A 19,411-nucleotide genomic window follows, 5' to 3' on the forward strand; every position below is an offset into this window, starting at 1 on the left:
GGCTGTCGTTTGTCTTACAAACAGAGCTGTGGAAGAGTGAAGGAGAATTTTTAATAAATAGCTCATTACCTGGTTATATTTTTGACTTCAGTTCTTTCTAGGAAAGTCAATCAAATTTTATTTTTCTGCCACCCTCCCCAAAAGTGCAGATCCCTTAAGCATCTTGTCCCTGATGGGCTGTCTTTACCTAAAATGAATTCCACACAGCACCTGCTTTTATACAATGTGCTTCTCTTGGTAAGTCATGTATGCGAGTCACAGTGAGCAGCACATTAAACAGTAACAGATTGATTTGTATTTTAATAATCTGACCTTGTTTTAGCTGGACAGGCAATGGTGTTTTACATCCCATCATGCTGCAGACACGACAGGTTATGGATTCTTGTTATGCTGCTGTGAATATTGAGTGACTCCGGTGAAGGCTTCAGACTTCTACCATAGAAACGGAGATCACAATAACTTTAACTACTTTGGGGTATTTAAATAACTTGGAAGTGGCTGCAGCCTTGCTCTTCAGGCTTTAACCTGCACAAGCTTGAGAGATTTTGTGCCCTTTGCAACTAAGGACAGGGGCAAATTTCTTTTCCAGCATACCCAAAGCTTATTTTATTTGTTCTAATCTGATTGACCTGGATTCAGTTGGCTTCCTCCAAGCAAAATTTGCTGTACTGCTCAAGAAAAAAAAAAAAATCCCTCACAATATCTGCCAGATGTAGTGACCCTCAGCAAAAAAAAAAAAAAAAAATTCATCAGCATATTATTTTATTTCTTCAGCTGATTTGCTTTTGTCTCCTAAAAGCCTGTGGGACACAAAGACAGCACTAACTTTCCTCCCCATCACAATGTTCAGCGATAACATTAGCTGACCCACTTCAGTGCTGCAATGAGTTATGCTACTAAATGACTGAAGGCAAATTGACTCTCCTGTCTTTTCACAATGCAAGTCTCAATGCATATGAAAAAACTTACTTTTTTTTTTTTTTAATCATTTTGAGGGCTTACCACTTGACAAAGAGTGTTTTCTAGGGAGAAGGAAGCTGACATATCACCAAGGTAAAGATGGTAAATAGTAATTTTGACTGGTCTTTTTTCACATCACACAACAGGCGACTATAGTAGGTCTGGATTAACAGTGGAGGGTTACTTGACACTGTTTTCCAATCTTTGGCCAACTCTCAGTGCAGAAGGACAGGTGTGAGGGATGTGGCACCTGGGCTGTGCTCCAGAAGTACAAAATGACAGCCTCAGAAAGCGTCCAGGAAAAAGGCAAGGGGTTCAGTCTAACCCTCATCCAGGTCTTTCCATGGTGGACCAACTGCTTGCGTAAGAGCAGATTATAACACAACTTCTGTTCCTATTTTCTGATAAGTCTCCATGCCAAAACAGGGTGCAGCCCATGGCAGACTTTGCTCATACCAGAATACAGTTGTCTGCCTTCTTTCCTTCCTCAGATGTTGAAGTCGCTGCACAGGATGATTGGATTCACTCCTACCCCTGAAGTGGTTGAAAGCCCTCTTCACCCTTCTATTATTCCTGAGTTGAAGACTCACTCATTTTCCTTCATCAGGCAGTGGCAGATGATCTTCTTCCTCCCTCTTTTGTGCATGAGGGATACAGAAAGAGAAATAATTGCTTTTGAACCGTTGTGAGCACATGCAGATCTCAAAGCTGCTCATGGCTGTGTGCAGCCTTAACTCCTCTTCCACTTTTCTCTGACATTGCTCAGGTAGGAGGTGGAGTTTCCTCCTACTGTCCTACTAGGATGGAAGCATCAGCCTAAGCTAGTCTCGACATCCTATCTTATTTGGCCTGGAAGTAAATGACTGCAAATGTGCTGCTTTGAGGAAACGTAGATGCAGTCGGATAGGCCCATCTGTTCCCCCTTGAAGTCTAGAGAAATTCTTGTCTGATATGAGATGAAGAGAAAAATTGGGATGAAAAGCAACTGGCTTTGGGCTCATTTTAAAGAGTTTTCCTCATTCGGTCAGAAATTTTGATTCTTCACTGCAGGGTTGGATGTGTCTTCCAGGGTTAAGGAAGGGATGGTCTCCACCCAAGGAAGGGATGGTCTCCATCCACTGCTTACTTGTAACCAGATAGTCCACTGCATGCTGGCATTTAGTTAAGGAAAATGGAAGGAAGGGAAGGCCATCAGCTTGGTTAATTACCGATCCATTGTTAATATGCTTAATTGATAATGATGTCTTTTTTTCCCACATCAGAAGGCAGTTCCTGCTAACAAGGCGTTATAATGAGAACAGGAGAGCAGTGTTTCCCAGATCAAAGTAGATAGGCACATATTCTGAATACCAAGCTGGGGGAAGGGGAAGATAACTTCATGGGTTGGGAAATCTAACAGGCAAGACAGGTTTGCACAATAAACTACATGCTGGGTATGTATTACAGTAATCTGGATCACTAGGGACTCACTAATTGGACATTTAAGAGCAGGCACATAAATAAAATACCTCCAGATTGTAGGCAGATTACATGCACACATTGAATTCTGTTATGTCTACACTTTCTTCATGATTCCTCTTACATGGCCCATTGATAGGATTTTAAAATTTAATCCCTCAGGCCAGTGAGTCCAGAAAGTACTTCCTAAATAACATATTGCCAATACTGATCTGAATTAAGACCAGCCTGTAAATGCAATTGATTTGGCTTTGCACTGTTTGTGTTTTTTTCTTTTTCTTTTCTTTCCATTCTTCCCAGATGATATAAAACAATAACTGCATTTCAAAAAAAAAAAAAAAAAAAAAAAGGACATTCTTAATTTGGTACTCAATCAAGGAACAAGAGGACATCTCTGGGGGATTAAAGGAACGCCGTTAAGCAGTTTAAGAACACAATTTTAGTTTTTGGAAAGGAATGATAGTAACAGTTTACATAGCTAGAGTGCTTTTCATTTCAGAAGATCCTGAAGATCTCTACAAACTGAAATTTATGGAGAAGTGTCATACAGCAATCTGAATAACTTTGGCAACTCTGTACGAACACTTAGCAACAAGACAGTGAAGTCTGTGAAAAAGGCCTTCTTAATGTGCACTGCAAGTGAAATATACCCACTACCTCAAAATTAATTCAATTTTTTAATTGTACATATAATGGAGGAGGTATTCAGTTTGTTCAATGAAACAATTTTTGGTTCTTCAGCAGATCAAAGATGATCGCTCTTTATAAATTTTTGTAGATTTGCCAAATCTTGAAAATTTGGTAGTTTTTCTTCAAAAGTCCAGTTTCAACTGTGGTCCATAACCTTACAACTTATAATCAAATAAAAAACCAGCAATCAAAACTGGTGATATATGGTCATCAGGCCTATGAGTTGGTTATTCTTATCGCTAAAGAAAAAGATTTCAAACTTTCTTATGAAGAAAGTCTTAGGTTATAAATTTGCTCTAGGTTATTCATAATAATCCTTTTCAAAATATTTCAAAACTCTAAAAGAACGGAGGCATTTTAATAGACCCAAATACTGTCTTTTTTTTTTTTTTTTCCCTAATCAGCCTTTTATATGACTGCTTTAAGTCTGCTTAACACAATATTTCTGCCCTCTATTTTTGGAACATTAGGTGAATCCCAAATTTATTACACAGCTGCACTGCTTCATTCCTTCTTGCTTCAGGCTGAGGAGAGCATGCCTGAACAGAGCCTGAGCTCTCCTTCAACACTTCTTGGTACGTACAGGTGGCACATGAAATGTTGGTCATTAGTTGCTTTAGCTGTAGAAAAGAGCCAGGCGTGGAGGAAATTGTGACTCAGAGGTGAACACTTCAGTGTGCACAAAGTGTGTACGTGTGGTACTTCTTGGCTTCTTCAGGGCTGCTGCAACCAGCTTGTGAGGTGCAGCCCTTGCTGAGGGCTGTGCGTTAAATGGGGTGTTGCTTTCCACACTTGGGGGACGTCGGTACAAATCCACTGAGTCAATGAGTTGATGGGGTGATACTGACTTGCACCAAGACAGAGTGTGGCCCAGGCTCTCACCCTGATCTTCCAGATGAACATGAGTCTTGCCCCAGGTGTCACAGGGGCACATCTAGAGTCTTACACCGACAGGGGCCAGGCACTGAGCTTCAGAACTGGCTTCCAGATTGCTGGCTCTGCTTGGCTGCTGGTGCTCCATAGCTGTGTTTTGGAGCATTCCTGCTGGATCTCATAATACAAATCATCTCCGGAGGGCGATGTTTTTTTCTTTTTCTTTTTGAGTTTCTTGCCACTTGTCTTTTAGTCTATAGATAAGTCCCTAGCTCATTTTTCTCTTTTTTTTAAATTTTTTAATTTTTTTTAATTTTTTTTTAACAGCATAGAAACTGCTGTAGGGACCACGGGATCACAGAGAAACCATCTTCTTCCAGGGGCAGTTTCCCTGAGCAGGCATTTCTCAGTGTCTTCAATTGTTGTGATCATATATATTTTTTTCTTTATCTTTTTTAAATGCATATCCTACAGAAGCTGCACCACTGACCTACTTTTTAAAATGCATCATAAAAACCTCTGGTTCTTTGAATGTTTTAATACAGAATTTATACTGAACCGGTTAGTCCAAGCAGGAAACAGACCAAAGCAAACATTTACTGTACTGTGTGTAAAATGAAAAAAATAAAAATAATACATAGATTTTTTTCAGGCGTGTGAATAATGAAAACAGTGAGCTGAGTTGTGTCAAAACATAACCCAAGCAATTCTTTTTAGCCATGCAAATCTTCTGTAACCAGTCTGAAGTCTCAATCACAATGCTTTTTCTGCAATATTAAAGAGAAGACCTTCCTTTCACTGCAGAGTGATAAAGAGGCACTAAGCTCTGCTCTGTCGTTAGTCACAAGTCATTTTAATGTGGGTCTGTAACACTGTGAAAGATGACCTGCAAAAGGCAAGTGGCAGGCTATAATTCTGTGCCTTGGAAGGTAACACCGGGATCTACTAGCTGATAATTGACTTTCCTGTTATACACTTATCATCCGTAACACTTTTAGACGCTCAGTGGGTCCTTGCTAGCAGTGTGTGTGTTAATCCCTGCGATAGGGACCGAGCAGTAAGCTGTCCATAGCAGGGGGATGACTGTCCCATCCGGTCTGAAAGCAGCAGCAACAAACACGTAGCTGTGAACCCGATTCACAGGCCACTAATTATCATTGTTTCATAGGACATGAGCACTACCTGTCTTCAGAATTGACAGGGATCCTGTTGTAGAAGCGCAGTGTAACATCTTGTCTCTGCTCTGAAGAATTTATAATCTGACCAGGCAAAGGGCTGGAAGAGTATTTAGAAAATACCATGACATTTGTGCCCTGTTTTCAAACACCTCCCTAAGCGCTGACAAGTGGCTACTGTCAGAGACAGGTTCGAGGCTAGATAGACCTTTGATTTGCCAGGTCTGAGCATTGAGAGCAGCCAGAGAAAATCCATGCACTAAGGACTCAGGTGATTTGGTCAGAGCTGGGTCAAGAGCCGAACAGGGCAAAGAGCCCAGGATTTGCAACCCAGAGCCAGCCTGGGAACTGCTGCAGTGCACCCAGGCAGGTCTTCTCCTCCTCCCCGGGCTCTGCAGACAGCCTAATAAGATTTGTATCCTCTTTCTTTAAGAAGGGATTTCCAGACTGCGGCAGGAGCACTGACACAGTCATTGCCTGGGCTGCTTGCATCGCTGCTTCTGCAGATTTGACATTGCAGAGTGGCAGGACTAGATGCAAAAGTCAGTCTGGTGAACACGGCTAACGAACCCATCTGCGCATACCTGCTCAGAGCAACCAGCGACACGTTCACATACGTATTCCAGTTCTATCCCACTTGTGGAGTTTGATGTTCACCTCCGGGTGATGAGACAGCCTCTAAAGCAGCGCTGCTGAAAGCAGCACGGACTGCGGACTGCTCCTCTACACATACAGGGCTTTAAGCAGGGAAGGAGAACCACCACAGCAGGCTGAGAAGACAAAATACAGCTGGGTATTTCCGTACTGCTCCCTGCTAGCCTGGAGGAAGGCATAACTAGTGTAGGAACATGAGCCAGTGGCATTACTCAGTTTCAGAAATGCACGAACAGATAAAGCCTTGGCTTTATGCTCCTTTGCTGCCTTGACAGAGGGTGTCTCCCCCCTGTGATTCCTAGTTTGCGCTGTAATCTTCACCTGCCTTTGTGTGTATATTTTGAACACAAACTTGAAATTCGTGATAGTATCAAGTTTTCAATAGCATATCCCCAGCCCTCCCTGACAGGTAATTTGGCTGTGGTTTGTTTTGTAAATTTGATACATCATCTCTTCCTAAGGCAACTAGATGTGTTTTCTTTTGGAGGGCAGAGGGGGAAGCAGCAGAGAAGAGGGATGGGAAGATTTAGCAAAATCTACATAAAAAAATTTTAAAACCCACTAGATATATGGGACAATTTTTTGTCATTCTTCTTTGGTTTCTCTAACTGAATAATGAACTAACACTGATTTTTATCTAGTAACTCATTTGGGATGTTGGCTATGTGCTGAATCCCACAGCAATAAGTTTTGTTATTCTAATTTGCTATTACTAAACTGAGTTTCACCAAAGCAAGCTGGTGGATGTAGAAAAATATCTCCAGCCAGTTTCAGTTCTGAACTAGACCATGAAATTATAAATAATAGTCATGTCTTCTATAAGCCAGTGAAAATATGTCTGTAAAATAGTTCACTTCTGGGACACAGCTAAACTTGAGCATCTGAATGTAGTTTAGAAGGACTGCATGTGAATGTCTGTATGTGAAAGAGAGGAAAAATAAAATTGAAACCTGTCTAGGAGTGGGTTATGATCCTTTACTTAACTCCATCGCATCTGCCTTCTTGGAATTATGTACCTCTAAATGTTTGGGAAGAACTGCAGCTTTTTGAAATCATGATACCAAACTGAAAAACATCCTTTCACCTTGAATGCAAGAATCAATATTGATCCCCTTTACTGAGTGGTAGCAGATTTCAAGGTCGGTCTCCCACTGGCAATGTGGAGCTAGGATACAGGCTGCAGTGTAAATCTTTTATTTCCATTTTTCCTCATTTATCTGGAGAAAAATATTTATGAGCTGTATCTTGGCAATTCCCTGTTTCCCAATCAATTCAGATACCACAGTCCTGAAACTCAACCACTTTCTCCCTTGATCTCTTCCCCCTTGAAAATGTCCTGTATCCTATTATCTGTTTCTTTTCCCAGTCCCTTCTCTTTAAACCTCAGAAATTCCCTCACTCAAAACGTGGCCCTCAGAAACATTTCTGCCACAACTGTTCAAGTATTTGGAATTCAGGTTTAATCCGCCAGTGGGAAAGATTACTTCTCTCTGCTGCAGTCAAAATTAGGAAAATATCTTTTTACCCACACCATCCAGAGCAGAGTCATATTTGTATTAACTACTGTGTATACCTATCTTAATCAGCCATTGCTGTGTTTTAGTACTGACAAAAGGCAAGCTAAGTCAGGGTTTCTGAAGAAAGGTTCCTCAATAAGTCATTAAGAAGAGGAGTCAGAAAACTTAATTTGGGGTACCTTACAAGATCTAGAGCTCACTGGGAAAAACCAAGAAGTTTCATGGACTTCTGGATTTTTTTTCGTCCTGTTCACTTGTACTCAAAAAAAATTTCACAGGAAGCTTAATACTACATCTATGCAATTCTTTAAAATGATATCTGTTTAATTTAAATGTAATGCTTTTTAAAATGATTTTTTCATTGACTTAGAGTAAAAAATATTTCTTTAGACAGTTACAGTTTGTCTGGTTTCATGTGTCCTTTGTCCTCTAGAGCTCTGTGATGTGAGAAGGTCTGTTCTGTTTAGGAGAACCAAACTGTGACAAACATTTTGTTCTGGGTCATAGTCCTACTGCCTGGCGCTTTTGAAGATCTGATGGCCTAAATTCATGAAGGACATTTCTGGATGCACGAGTGAAAAAACTACTTTCTTTCTAACTGGACTTTTTTATAAAACATGGATATTGTGCAGGGAGTTCCAACGGCAAGGGAAGGCTCTAAACACTGGGTATGACATTCTCTATTGTATGTTGGCATAGATTTATATAAATATGTATTCACTCATATAGAAAAATATATTAAAATATTATAATTATTAGAATATAAATATTTATATGTTATACTCTATGTACAGCAGTTGTCTATGTACAGAAATACGTACAAAGACAAATATGTATTTTTATGTATATCTTATTAATCTATACTACCAAGACCTGTTGCCACGATGTAGTTATAACCCCTCAAATCGCTTTGGTCAGTAGCATAAAAAAAGCCACTCAGGGAACTAGTGCTCAACTGAGTGGTCAAAATAACAGTACAAACATAAGTCTTCATAAAACAGGTTTGTAGGTACAGCTACACGAGCAAATCTGTCCCTGTGTAGACCATGCTTATGCCCTTGAAGGAAAAACAAGCCCCATGGATGTCTCTAAATTTGTCTCATGTGCAAGTGTATTTTCTTTCCCTATTAAATGAGGAGCCACATGGAAAAAACACAGTCACAGCTTTTCAGAGCTACTTAAGAGGTTGTACATACCCAATTCTGTTTTATTTTAGTGGCCATTCAGATTTCAGCTCTAGAATGGTATCCTGCATTCCCAAAGCACCACGAGTTTGTGATAAAGTAAATCAGTCTTATCCCTTAGGATAGATGATAAATCTAAGGAGAGGCATTTCAAGACCTTTAGAAATGTAGGAAAACGATCTGCAGGTAAGAAGTACTACACTTTAGGTGGAACACTTCTTTCTCTTGATCAGGAAGGCTTTGGCTATCAAGAGGTGAAGATCACTAGGAGAACCCTGTAAGCTTTTGAGCAACTCTCTCCAGCTGGCCCAGGAGAGGGCACTTCTATGTCGTTCATGGTACTCAATGTCATATATTGCCCTTGACAACAATTCTCGGTGCTCAGAGGCAGATGGGTTCTCCTGCAATCTACACAGGAGAAAAAGAAAAAGTAGAGCGACAAAACACTATGTGCAAAGCGACTCTTCAGGTTGGGACTCAAAATTAGAGTGTTAAACTACATGTTCTGTAGCCTGGAGAAGAACAGCATTCAAATTTCACTGAAGCCTCTGGCTGAGAAGGAGAACACAAGAATAGCCTAGTTTCCAGTTAAAATCTCAACTTGGACAATGTGCAGCAGTTGAGTTCAAAGATGCAGCCAAGTTGTGAGCCTTCCACACTGATTAATGTACGATTAACAGGTCACCAGTGAATGCTTCATCAAACTTTTCATTAATCCTGAAATTAATTTCTGCTTTGATTTCATTTTCTCTTTCCTGGGAACTTCACTGTTCTTGACACATCTAAACAGATCCTTATTTCCAGTGAAGCCACTAAGAGAAGAGCTTATTAGCTACTTTTTAATTTGGAGCAATGAACCTCTTAAAGTTCTCAATGAAGTTTAGTGTTTCCTGATGGTTTGTTGCTTTAAGAAGAGCTCATTGCTCACAAAAACCCCAAAGGGGTAACAAAGCCATAAAAAAGTGACTGGATTTGTCTAGGATGCCCTGTTTTACAACAGCAGAGACAGAGAGATCACCTAAATCTACTGATTTTTACATCACTGAGGTCTCTAATCATCCACATGCCCTGCCTTCCCTTGTGATCTTGTGATGAGGACCATGCAGGACATATCCTTAGATGAACAGGGAACAAAGAGCTGTGGGTTTCCACAAGGTCTCCTGCTATGCTCAGGCAGCCTCAACGTATCTAACCAACCTCTGAGGTCCCTCACTAGGCTCTGCAATCCCTCTTGGGCTCCCCAACCAACTCATCTTCTACCACAAAGCCCTTCCTCTCTCGCTCCCATCCTTTATACAACAGAATTCATTTTCCCATTTGATATTTTATTTTGATGTTCCAGGCATAAAAAAGCAAATGGTTCCCTCAAGCCATTTCCTCTCTATGAAACTGTGAAATAGCTTTGCAATTTTGGAGCAGTTTAAAATGCATTGTTATATTGAGAAAGAAAAGAGGAGGAGGGGGGAAGCTTCTTTTCTAACTTTGAGTACTGAATGGTATAGGAAAACCCGATTGAAATTCTTCAAATAAGGATTTCATAGCTTCTGCAGTTACCAAGGTGGATGGCTCCCTATTTGCATACTGCCATCTACATAAAAGAAATGAGACTCAACGGTTTTATTATAATTATATAGCTCAGTTTTTAGTATTAATAAGCCTATTGTTATCACCAGTGCCTTTTGAAAAAAACTCCACGTTTCTGTCATACAAACTGAAATATTGGAATTTATTTTTAAGGCACGTACTAAAAAAGTAAATCCTTTCCAAAGACTCTCCTTGGTTTGTTGCTCAGCGCTAAACTAGTTTGCCAGAGATTATCACCAAGGACTGTGTTTGATCATTGGGTTTTTCAATACTCCCTTGCTTGCTAAGTGCTGCTCAGGATGCATAGTGCTTTATTTAAAATTCACAGTGGAAGGGAGATGCATACTTTAAAGATGGTATCAGTGCCATTTTCTGTGGGATTTCAGGCAGTTCCTAGGTGCCTGGGTTGATGTTCTATTAAAATGGAGCATCCTTCATTGAACCACAAAAGAAGGTGACTGATAATTAAGGTGAAAATGCTGCGCTCTGTCTACGCTGCAGAACTCTTATCAGACATGTGAACTCTTATCAGGCGCCCTCTTATCTCTCCTCCTGTGCATCCTGTGCTGGAATCCCACACCAAACTCCCTTTGAGATCAATGGGAGATCCGCGTGGGATGTAAAAGCGCAATAGCTGGTGGAGTCTCTCGAGTGTGGCTCTGCAAGCACAATGTGGTCTTAGGGACGTGGTACACAGAGAGGGGATGTAAAAGGAAAAATCAATGGCTTTTGAGGGTGATACAATATATATGTTGTTCATGTATAGCAAAGTTGTCCATTTGGTGTCACAGCCAGAAGGAGAAGCTAAGGCTCAAAGCTGAAATGCTTCAGCTTTGGATATTCACAGGGACACATCCTGATGGGGTGAAAAAACGTTTTTCTCCCAGGGTAGAAAAATGTAAAGAAACCTGTGGCTTAGTTTCAGAGACCTTTTGCATAGGAAAAACAGGAACATAACTTTTTCAAGCAGACAATACAAGGGAGCTTTGTGGAGAAGGTCACAGTCATAAAAGCAGGGGTTTATCTAAGCTAGATCTCTGCATGTCACTCACTTCATTTCAGAAATATCAGCAGCTCCTATTTGCCATCTCTGTGGCTGATCGCAATCCATTTCTTATGGGCACAGTGATAGAAGTGAGTCTTCAGGGAGAGGTTGGAGAAGGACAGATATTTGAGGTATTTGGGGGGAGACGGGCAGAGGCTTTGAACACCACGAGAGGTTTGAACATCAGGTTGTGTGAAAGGGAGCTGTCAAAAGAGATAAAAGGTGGATGAAGGAGAATGGGAGAGAGATGCTTTATAGCCGAACAACAGTAAAGAGAAATGCCTAGCGTGGGCAGAAAACACAGGTATATGATATGGCAGGGAAGAGGTTACTGTAATCAAGAAAAGAGATACTGAAGCTTAATGGCAACTTTCTTAAAAGTATCAAATATCAAGCCCACAAGAAACGAATTCTGAGCGTATGGTTGAATGAAACTTTGATAATACATTTTTGTCAGGATTTTACCCTCAGACTTCACTTGCATGCTTCTGGATGCTCTGAATTCCCCTTAAGTCCTGAAATTAGGCACAAGTATAGGTAACGAAGGCCCTAACCCTTTTCAGTTAATATAAATGCATATATTTATACTGCTGAACCATGGGTACATTTTTGAAGAATGACTGTGTAGGACTTATTAGACATGTGACTCTTTCATACTGTTTTTCATGGCAACCACATGGCTACAACACTGCCCGATGCTTGAAAAAAATTACCACTGAGATTTGCTCCTCTCCGCGAAAACAGTTCTAGCTCATTCTTCACCTACCACGAAAAAGACCTCAAGTCTAGATTTATCATCTCCCTGTGTACTTGTCAGCTTGCATTATCCTGACAGAATACAAAAAACTTGAACACATGCCCTCTAGTAAAGAATTCACAGACTCCCAATGTGGGAAGGATTAAGCATCATAATAGCCAAACCAAACAGTTTCTTAGGGGGTTCATATAAAGTCTGTCAAACATGTTCCATAGCTCTAAGAAGAAAAACAAATGCAAATGTAAATCACCTCTAGGAAAGGCAACTTCTTCTAGGTGTCCAAATACACTACATCAATCTGTTTATTTTCATTTGAGCAGAGTCCACAATCTTTCACCGTGATCCGAACCATGAGATGAGGGAGAGTATTGACTGTGTTTGGCATGTTTGTATCGAAAGTTCCCAAGGCAGCTTACTAAACTGAAGGTACTTTAATAAAAATCAGCTCAACTGAAAGAGCTTGAGCAAGGAAGGAAAAAACAGGATTAAGGTTTTGACCACGGCTGAAGATATTCCAACTCTCACATCTTCCATAATCACATTTTGAGAATTATATCTTTACTTAACATGTGGACACTTGGACCCAAACTGGGTACAAACATAGTATACACTTATTAGCTACATGCTCTGGAAGACTTAGCCAAAATGAACACCATACACAAAAACTTAATTACAAGTTAATTGTTGACTCTCTCAGGAAGCGGCAGGTAGGGCAATCTGAATTAGTGAAGAAACTGCACACAACAGGCTAAAGAAACCTTATTCTTTGTCATATTTCTCAGACACAATTAAATAAAAAAATTCCTTCTAGTATCAAAGAAAAGAGCTGAACACTGGAAGAGTTCTTGATAAGCGGTTCCTGTTTCCATGCCAACTTCAAAGGTCTGTTTCTTCATTACAGGGTTAACTGGTACCACAAAGAAACATCCATGGTGTGGAGTGAAATACGTCTGCTAGCAGAGGAATTACCAAAAGAAGAGACAGCAAAATTTACTGTCTGAAAGCAGAAGCTAGATAAATTCAAGCTAAAATTATTTAAACTCATTAAACAGTGAGAATAGTTAAGAATTTGCCAAGTTCCGGCGGAGTAACTAATAATGCCAATTTTTGGCATTGGATGAGAAATTCTCCACCATGCAAATACATATTATGTTGTAGTTCAGAAAAAAAAACTGCTCAGGGAAATGCTGTAATCCTTGTGACAAAATAGATGTCAATGGTACGCTCTTCTGGCCTTCTTGACTATGAGTCCTCAGCTTGAACAAGTCCACAAGGCAGAGAGCTTCTGTTCACGCTCGCTATTTGTTAGTCCTTGAGACAACCTTTATGCATCTGCTCCCTTCCGTCTCTTAACCTGTCTTAGGCTGAGGACTCTTCTGGGGACGCTATATCTGTATATATGTCTACACCTCAGAGATGTGCTCCCATGTGGGGTGCAGTATCTGAGCATTGCTGTAATTTCAGTGAAATCCATTTGTAACACCTTTTTTTTTTCCTGTTCCTCTTCTCAGTGGTATCTCTCAGCAACTTTCCCTATGTTAGTTAATGCAGCAAATGAGATTACACTATCTGCTACTGTTGATACGCTCAGACAGCATGCTGCCCATGTTATCAATGTCACTCTCCACCATCCTCCTTCATTCTTGTTAACTTAAACCTTTCAAAACTACTAGCCAACATGGACTGATCTATTACTAATCTCTGACAAATCCTTTGTTAATCCTTCCTCACTTGTGGCCTGATCAGTTCCTACTGAAGCCAATGGGAATTTGACTCAAAAAGGACAGGAATTTATGGCCATGATGCACAGGCAGTGTTCAAATGTGGAGTAAAAATAGATTTGATTCCTGCGAAACAGAATTGCAGAGAAATGGACAGACCAGCTTGCTTGTTATCTTCTAGAGGATTAATGAAACAACTGTGCATAGTGGGTGTGTTCTTCATAATATACTGTTGTATGCAACAGTGCTTTTTTGGAGCAGGGGTATAAATTCTTTAAAAAATGGTCTTATACTATCAGGTTGGTGTAGCTGGTACATGAGATGTGCAGGTATAGTACAAGATGCATATTCTTTGTTTACAAGAATAGTAAAGTTGCTTCTCAAATACATGGTAACTTTTGTTAGAGAGTGATAGGAATGCTACCACAACTCATAACTTGGTAAGTTTAATTTCCTTTTCTAACCTGTTCTTCTCCCTCAGCTGTTAGCAAATATTTTCTGATATGAAATTTTAGAAGTCATCCTCTCACATTTTTTCAAATTCTACGAATTATTTGTTGCTACTTTTCATGCTTCATCTTCTAGTAGCTACCAGAAAGAGAAATCTGGAATGGAATCGGGGTTTTCTTACTCTATATGCTGGACAGAGAAATATTTCAAAAAAATGTTCTGCAAACAGTGTGTACTGTCTGGATCAGAGAAGGGATTAAGTAAACACAGGAAGAAGAAGGGTGAAAATGAGGCAGTGAGATCACAAAATGAGAAAATTATCTGGCACAATGAGTTTCAATTTACTTTTCCGTGCGTTAATGTGAAAAGATGTTATTAACAATCATGAAACCCTCTCTGCTCTGATAGTTGTCACATTGCTTCATTCAAGAGTGCAGTTGGTACCTTAAACCTGAAAAGTCAAATCCAAGTGAAACACCAAGCGTAAGGTGAAGGAGAGCCCTGGTTACTTTTGCTTTAGCGTTAATATTTTTGTTAGAGGCAAATTTTTTCAGTGCGCTTAAAGACTACAATCATTTATTTATTTTTTCATATATAGGAAGAAAATGCAAAGATTAAGTGATTTAGCCAGGGTCACACAGGGAACTTGCTTGTGAAAGCAGAATCCAAGTGCCTTACCCTCAAGCTTGTTCTTTATATTATGAGCTCCTCTTTCTTTAAAAAATACCAGAGAAAATATACAAACAGCCAGTGGGGAATTACCCTAAACAACTAGAAGTCAGTCATGCTTGCCAAAACAATTGACACTCTACATTTTGCAGAGCAGAGGGACTCTCTTAGGCGTATGTGCTCTCTTGCTAACTTACAGAATTTGTAAGACACAAATAAAGATTTGCTGTAATGTGCTGTGGTATTTCTCACTCACAGGTTTTTGCTACAACAAAACAAGATTTCGTACGAATCACTGGAGAAGCAATTAAATGTAACTGAGAATACCTCCTTGTGGTGTGGTTAAGTGTCATTGTCATTTTACAGATGGGGAAACTGAGGAATAAAAAAATTCAAGAAAAAAACATGAGATATTCAAATCTAGAAACAAAACCTACTTAACTCTTTTCTTTGAGTTTTGTGCCCTAGAAAATTTTTAAGTACGATGCGTGACTGTAGTATGCCTGATAAAGGACTCCTAAATAAAAGGGCCAATGATAGTACTTTTGTCTTGATTAAAAGTCTAATATTCCCTTATTGAAAGTCTACTCAATTGTAATCCAGTTTCTACAGAAATTAGGCTAACCAGTATTTTAGTAAAGAAATCTTTACTAGGGGACTTTTCAAAGCATCCTATAAGATTCCATACAAGAGTTATCACTATCTATATACTCCAGAAAAGCATTTATTAAAAACTACCAAAAAAAAAAAAAAAGACACATAAAGCAAGTAGCATCCGTTTAAATTCACCTGAGATTTCTTACATGTGATGGACTGCAAAAAATCCAGGAGACCTCTTTCCTAACTTCTTCCATGGGAAGGGATCTAGACATGAAACTTCTCTTCCCTTTCGCATACAAAATCACAGAATCACAGAATGGCAGGGGTTGGAAGGGACCTGTGGAGATCATCTAGTCCAACCCCCTGCTAAAGCCGGTTCACCTACAGCAGGTCACACAGGATCACATCCAGGCGGGTTTTGAATGTCTCCAGAGAAAGAGACTCCACAACCTCCCTGGGCAGCCTGTTGCAGTGCTCTGTCACCCTCAGGGTAAAGAATTTCTTCCTCATGTTGGGGCGGAACTTCCTGTGCTCCAGTTTGTGCCCATTGCCCCTTGTCCTGTCACTGGGCACCACTGAAAAGAGTCTGGCCTCACCTCTTTGCACCTGCCCTTTAGATATTTATAACTGTTGGTAAGGTCCCCTCTCAGTCTTCTCTTCTCCAGGCTAAACAGACTCAGACCCAGGTCTCTCAGCCTTTCCTTGTAGGAGAGATATTCCAGTCCCCTCATCCTCTCAGTAGCCCTCTGCTGGACTCTCTCCAGTAGTTCCCTGTCCCTCTTGAACAGGGGGGCCCAGAACTGGACACAGCACTCCAGGTATGGCCTCACCAGGGCAGAGAATAACCTCCCTCGACCTGCTGGCCACACTCATCTTGATGCACCCCGGGATACCATTGGCCTTCTTGGCCACGAGGGCCCATTGCTGGCTCATGGTCCACTTGTCTTCCAGGACTCCCAGGTCCTTCTCCTCAGAGCTGCTTTCTAGCAGGTTGACCCCCAGCCTGTGCTGGTGCGTGGGGTTATTCCTCCCCAGGTGCAAGACCCTTCCCTTGTCCTTATTGAACCTCATTAATTTCCTCCCTGCCCAGCTCTCCAGCCTGTCCAGATCTCACTGAATGGCAGCACAGCCTTCTGGTGTGTCAGCCGCTCCTCCCAGTTTTGTATCATCAGCAATACCTTCCCAATGAATTAGCATTAAGGTTACCAAAGCCCTTTTCTGTCCTTTCCCATACTGCTGGGTTCATTTCATGGAAATGGCACCTTGTTCTTGCCTCTTTATGTTGTAATGATCAGTCTTGACAAGGGTTTTCAAGGCGGGGGGGGAGCAGTTGTGGCTACGGGCAAAATCACAGCTTCTGAACTTCATGCTTGTCAATAGCTGTTTTAGTTTGCATTGCCATACTAATGTGCCTTATAAATATTCCCCGAGGCTCTACACACCACCACGTTGCTGCTGCCTTATTCATCAATACAGTCAAAACAGAAGCAGATGCTGTCAGTTAAGGTCAAGATGTGCTTCTTCCGGATCTCCAGAGCGCAAAGGCCTCCATCCCATCTTATAAAAGAATGAAATATTATGTATTCATTTAATAAGTAACTCTCGAGGCTCAGAGTTCTCCCATGATGAGCCAAATAATTAACCTTAACTGCTGTATGGAGATTTACCCTTCATGCCGTCCTCTCCACTCTCCCCATTTTACTTGCTCTTTTCTCCCGGAGTGTTTTTAGCACTTGGCACCCACACTGCCTCACTGTCTGCAGGCCATGCTGTGCGAGGTGGCATCTAACAGGATAGGAAATGACAGCCCAGACTTCACCCCAAATGAACGAAAAATCGAGTGAAAGACTGGAGTGTGAAAGGTTTGGGGAAGGATGACCCCTACTTATCTACAGGATGGATGAGGATTTAGGTGCTGCTGGCTGGAGCTTTCCGAACATTTCCTGCGTTTAAAACTCCAGCACTAGAGACATTTCTGAAGGTGCTCACACAATTTAGCTGATTAGTTCTCAGCCTTTTTGTTTGTTTGTTTGTTTTAATTTTTGAAAATTTCATCCTAAAGCGTCGCACCCACTTGGGACTGGATTTTAAAACAAACTTGATTTTCCTTAAGACTGAACATACATGTTACTATATATGAACAAATACAGGCCAAAAATTCCCACCACTCTTCAACTCCTTTGAACATCTTGCTATGAGCTTCACTAGAAATCAGTGACTTTGAACATTATGGTCAGTGTGTTTCTATTTAGGCGCTGATGTGGGATTGATTTGGAAACCGAGGGGAGCTGAACACTTCAAAATATAGCTTCAGGGAAGAGTAATTTTTCACAAAGTCCTTGGTTTTTCTGCTAAGACTAGTGACAAAGCAGACATCTGGCACGTGAATGGATTTCTGCGTTATGCGCACTTGTGTTTGTACAGACCTGGTGGCGTTGCCCCAGAGCTTGCCCTTGCACATCTTCATAAGGAGGCTTGCTTTATGAGTAATCCCTCCTTGCTCTCCCTGCCTCACCTATCACCACCAAATATTCCTGGGCAAATCATAGTGTTTAATGGAGAAATTCTATTGCAGTAGATTATTACGTGACTTTAAACACACTACAGCAGTTGTAAACAAGCAGCTCACTAACAATTTCCCATAGTATCAATAACTCACACAGCATAGTTTGATGACCTCTGTCTCAAAGCACAGTGAACTCGTTTATGGTTCCCTAATTGCTGCGTGCGTACACGTAATGGAGAGGTTTGCTCTTATTTTAATGCTAGTCCTCTTCTGCAAAAGACACGGCATGTCAGAGAAGTAAGACAGCTGCCTACGCAGCCAGAGACACTGTGATTGTCTGAAGACTTTAATAAAAGTGGCAGCAATAAGAGAAGTAAAATATGGCCTCTGTTTCTCATGCAAGCTTGATTTGATAAAATCTGTTGTCATTCAGTAAGCATGAAAATTATGAAGAAGACATGCTGAGCATGCGGAGTGGGCAGGCTTATCTGGGGAGCAATAGGGGCTTCATACCTTCGATAGCATTTCCTGGCTCTCTTTTCACAAGAGAAGACCATTCCTGCCCCTCTTTTTTCTCTGCTGCTCCGCAATCATGTAACTCTGATTTCATAAACTGTCCTCGTCAAGATACCCGTTTCTGGAGAAAAGTGCTTACTCAAAACTTTCTCTGCAAACTCTGATTTTGTTGAAACTGTTTGGCACGACCTCATTTTGGTGGGGATTGTTGGGCCATGCAAAGAAGTTTGTTACTCATCTGGCTGAAAGTTTTCTCATAGTGCAAAGATAAGAGGAGTGGCTGACACACCAGAAGGCTGTGCTACCATCCATCGAGACCTGGACAGGCTGGAGAGCTGGGCGGGGAGGTGTTTAATGAAATACAACAAGGGCAAGTGTAGAGTCTTGCATCTGGGAAAGAACCACCCCGTGTACACGTTGGGGACTGAGCTGTCAGAGAGTAGCGTAGGGGAAAGGGACCTGGGGGTCCTGGTGGGCAGCAGGATGCCCATGAGCCAGCAATGTGCCCTTGTGGCCAAGAAGGCCAATGGCATCCTGGGATGTATTAGAAGGGGGTGGTCAGTAGGTCGAGAGAGGTTCTCCTCCTCCTCTGCCCTGGTATTCAAGAAGGAAAGGGAACTGCTGGAAAGAGTCCAGCGCAGAGCCACAAAGGTGATGAAGAGGTGGAACATCTCCCTTGTGATGAAAGGCTGAGAGAGCTGGGTCTCTTGAGCTTGGAGCAGAGGAGACTGAGGGGTGACCTCACCAATGGTTATAAATATGTAAAGGGCGAGTGTCAGGAGGATGGAGCCGGGCTCTTCTCGGTGATGGCCAATGACAGGACAAGGGGCAACGGGTACAAGCTGGAGCACAGGAGGTTCCACATTAACATAAGGAAAAACTTTTTCCCTGTAGTGTGACAGAGCCCTGGAACACGCTGCCCGGAGAGGTTGCGCAGTTTCCTTCTCTGGAGACGTTCAAAACCCACCTGGACACGTTCCTGTGTGACCTACCCTAGGTGGTCCTGCTCTGGCAAGGAGGGTTGGACTAGATGATCTTTTGAGGTCCCTTCC

The sequence above is a fragment of the Leptosomus discolor genome, chromosome 1 (assembly GCF_034619465.1).
Source record: "Leptosomus discolor isolate bLepDis1 chromosome 1, bLepDis1.hap2, whole genome shotgun sequence".
Lineage (NCBI taxonomy): Eukaryota > Metazoa > Chordata > Aves > Leptosomiformes > Leptosomidae > Leptosomus > Leptosomus discolor.